The following is a 4709-nucleotide window of genomic DNA, read 5'->3' as shown; positions in this document are numbered from 1 at the left end:
GAGCCGGACAAAAGCCGAATGTGTATGGGAAGAAAAATATATTTTTACGAGGCGTTTGTTCCGAACTTGGCCGGCGTCCCGCGTTTGCGTGATTAACACTATCCAGTCGATCGGTCTGGGGGTGGGTTTCTCGGCGGGGGCGACCGATGTGCGGGTGGGTTTTGGTGTTGGTGGAAGGACGCGTACATACATATATACATATATAGTATATACAAACGTTACTGATGGGTAGGAAACAATTTCAAACAATGTTCACGGGTGTTTATTAAAAACGCAACGTTGTATATATGATTAAAAATATAAAATGCCGCATTAAAGCCGAGAGCTGTTTTGTTTACGCGCTTAAACCAAGACGGGGTGTGAAGCCCTCTAATGAAAATCGTTACACACAGGCTACACAACCCACTTAAGTCGTCAATATCCTGAGTATTTTTTTACGACAGGACAACAATGTACACGCGTGAAAATATTGGATTTAACTTCCAAAACAAAACAAGTGACACTCGGGACTTAACCAGCCCTTTTTCAACGGAATGAATAATTATTATAATTATTGATAAAGACAATTACAAAGCCTTGGTATATGATTAGGTTCGTCATTTCAGCTACACCCAGAGAAAATAAATATAAATATATATATACCAATACTAAATTCGGAATAATTATTTGATGTGCTCTATAAATTGTATGTTAGTTACTAGTTACTATACTACCTTCCAATATAAACTATAGTTATCAGAGTTCAGATTGAATAATAAATTGGAATTTACTAACATAAATACACATGGACGAGCATTTTCAAAATTAATATTTCTCTCTTTGAACATTATAATATACTGAAATCATAAAAACACTGATATAATATAATTAATTACATATTATATGTATTCTAAAATACCTATAGCTTCTTTCAATACTGCAAGACTTCGTGCAACAATAATCATGCTACTAAAATGAATGTTAAACTTTATATTAATTTTTAAATATATAAAATATTATATTATATACAATACGGTAGATCCCTATATTATTACGATATGTGACCTGTATGTGTAGTATAAGTAACAAAACGTATAGTAAACCTATTATATTATTATGATGTATGCGCATCACAAAATACAATTTGTTTACAATCTATACACTATTTTAAATCTGATAAATGCGATAATAATATAACAATACAAAATACAAATAGTGAAATGTATTTGTTTCATAATATAATAATATGAAAGTCATCATCCTGCGTATAATTATATTTAGGTTAAGATGTATATTATATATTTATATGCATATGCAATTGTGTATATTATAATAATATGAGGTGTTTACTGTCAAAAGCTGTTTTGCGTGTCCCGGTTTGTAAAAACTAAATAGTATGATATAGTGATGATTATACTAATTAGCTAAACCTACTCACCGTCACGTTGGACGTACAAATTAAAAATACTATTTAACATTAAATTTAATTCTGAAGTTTTGGCAAAAAGTATTTGCTGACAGCCGAAAATGTGTTTGGCATACACATTTTGTAGGTTAAGGTTGATCCGTTCAACTATCATGTCTATAGGTACATACGAACACGTCATACAACTTGCTCAAGTGAAACATCGTAATTTTGGATTCTGATCGGAACAATATGATTAGGATTCACATTTTTTGTTGTTGTCATGTTGTGGGTCATCTGGCATAATCTTTAAGAGGAGCGATGAAGATGCTTTAAACAACTTAAAAGTTGTTCTCTAGTAGAAAATTCGATCTTTAGTTGATAATCTAGTAGATCAAAAGTAAAATCCCGGTTACTAAATACATTTCAAAACCTTCAAATTTCCATCATATATTAATTATATTAACATTTTCTAGATAATATGATATTTTTTTCAAAATATGCTGGATCTTTTTAGCCATTTATATAGATTTTATATTTACTCATTTTGTTTCAATTTTTGTATAATACATTTTTGTTCATAAGTCAAAAAACTTGATAATTTAAATTTCAAACATTCCTCATAAACTTATCTTACAGCGATTAAAAAATGTCGAAAATACAATCTAAATTCTTTTATAAATGCGCAGTTTGAAGTTTAAATATGTATAGAATTTGTTAAGATCATGAAAATTTGAAAAATGCAATTTGAATAGCTTAAGCTTGACAATTTAATATAAGGTCTCTTTATAAGTTAAACTTACAGCGTTTTAAAAAGTAAAAATATTGAAAATACGACATGTGCAACATTGTTTTTTTGATTATAGACATTTAAGTTCTAATTTTGACAAAATTGGATTTACAAAAGAAGAAAAGGTGGGCAAGTGGATGTCGCTCTGCTGTACAGTAGGTTAAAAGTGGGTCACTGTAATGGATGGTGTTAAATTTTAATTCAATGATATAATATCATTGTATAAGAAAAACGATTCTGAGCGAAAACGGTCAGTCAGCCTATGATATTAGTAATTACTAAGTATATTTGATGATATTATTGTGAATAAAGTAATTTATATATTTACCTATTTACGTGGAACCTCGTTTTAAATTTTCAATCCTTAGCTATAAAAGTTGAACATTTTATACATTTTTAACTACAAAATAATTATTAAATTTGAAATTTGATAAATGTTGTCAAAATTTGAACTTTAAATGCTTATAAAAAAAAAATTCTGCATATGTATTTTTAATATTTTTCTTCTGCTATTGTGACAATATATCAGGAGCCAATTAGTTCAGTATTATTAATAAAAAAAATGCAATTACTATACATTACTTGCAGAGTGATATAAATTAGTTATAAATTATTATGTTAACCCTTAAAAATAGATGCTCACTCACCGTCACCGATCAGAATCGTTTTCATTATTTTACAATGAATTTTTACTGAATTCAAATGCAAGTATACAACACATACGATATACATTACATTAGTTCTTACTGGCTACTCAATGAACATGTCATCGAGATCTTCTATTCAGCTACATTGAGTAAAGCTACTTCCTGGTTTAAAAAAAAAAAAACATTAATATTTGAATGTAATAACTAATAACTCATAAACTCATATATTGATAAAAAAAAATTCGTTGACTGAAATCGTTGCTCTGTTTGGTAAGGTACTACTGATCGCCCTAACCGTTTTCGCCATTTGTTTAACTTGTTCTATTTTTCATTATAGATGCGAATATGCGATGTATATTAATAATATTAAAATAGAGATTATAGGTGTTTGTTAATTTTTTATAATATTATAATAGATATTTTATATACGGTGTACATGGAATAGGGTAGTACCTATATAATTTTTGTACAATCATTTATTATCACGTTGATATACATACATCGATAAACCAAATCATTACATTTTTAAAATAGTAAAATATTTTCAGGGCGTACCAACCTAACTATATTTATATTTATACGCAGACGAAGCGAATAACGATTATAAATGGACAATGGCGACTGGCGACTATTTAACGTCTGACAAGTAAACTGTGGGCGATTGGTAAGCGGAAAAGGGAATATGTTATTAGACGCGACGCTTGTATTAACAGTTTTCTTGGAATAAATAAAATAAACATTGCCACCATCCGCTTCACTGGCCACTGCGAATAAAAAAATTAAACATGTATAGTACAGTAAGTCAAATAAAAAATATCTTTCTTCCGACGATATTACACATAATAATATTGTTTTACATGATAGAATGACAGTATATCTTAGGCAAAGGTATAATTTTGCCCCCCCCCCCCAGATATGCCAAGCTTTTTATTCACTTAATATTATTTATCAATATAGATACCTATTACAACCTAGGCACTCCAACTACCTAGGTACCTACCTATACAATTTGTTTCTAAACTCTTTGTAAAATGTGTTAAAAAAAAACAACTATGTACAAATAGTATACAAATATATTTAAAATGGGGTAGGGGGTAGGGTGTAGGTTTTTGATTTTGTTTGGTAAATTATTTGTCACCACTAGTTTTTTACCCAGTTACGTCCATGGCGTAGTGGTGATATGTCATATGTATACCTACTGCAATAATCGACGAACGGAGCACGTTACTATTTTCCACTATAATCCCCTCATGGCATTTTTTTGCTTAAGTCCTGTAGAAACGTAAAAACAATGTTTGAACTAGGTATTACAATGTTTTACCTTCGGTCCATCTCTGGGGAAACATTTTTCAATCCCTCAATACAAAAAATTCCACGAGCATTCCTGACGTTCTGCGTAGCAATGTCGAACCAATTTTTCAAATTCCAAACAATATAATATATGTATATAGGTAATACGGCCAGAAATTCCAAACTCCAAAATGGGGGAGGTGTCAGTGTGAAATAACGTGCTTTAGAAAAAGCTTAAAAACATAATATTGTAGTTCATATATACAAAAAAAAAATTTAGTCGGTATAATTATTTCATTTTATAGATAATAGTGTTATTTCACAAAATATTATAAACTATAATAATAGATACCTACTTGGTGAAGATTAGCGGCAATATTACCTACGAGTTCTATACAAGACCGACTATGTATACTAGTCTATAATAGAGTCTATAATAGTCTATAGGAAAGTATATTTTACATTTATACACAAGATAAATAAATGATAATATCATTATCTTAAATGCTTATAAAAAAAAATTCTGCCAATGTATTTTTAATTTTTTTCATCTGCCTTTGAAACAATAACCTAGGAGCTTTCTATTAAATTTTCAAGC

Source organism: Metopolophium dirhodum, chromosome 8 (assembly GCF_019925205.1).
Source record: "Metopolophium dirhodum isolate CAU chromosome 8, ASM1992520v1, whole genome shotgun sequence".
Lineage (NCBI taxonomy): Eukaryota > Metazoa > Arthropoda > Insecta > Hemiptera > Aphididae > Metopolophium > Metopolophium dirhodum.
The sequence above is the reverse complement of the archived record's forward strand: the minus strand, read 5'-3'. Positions refer to the sequence as shown.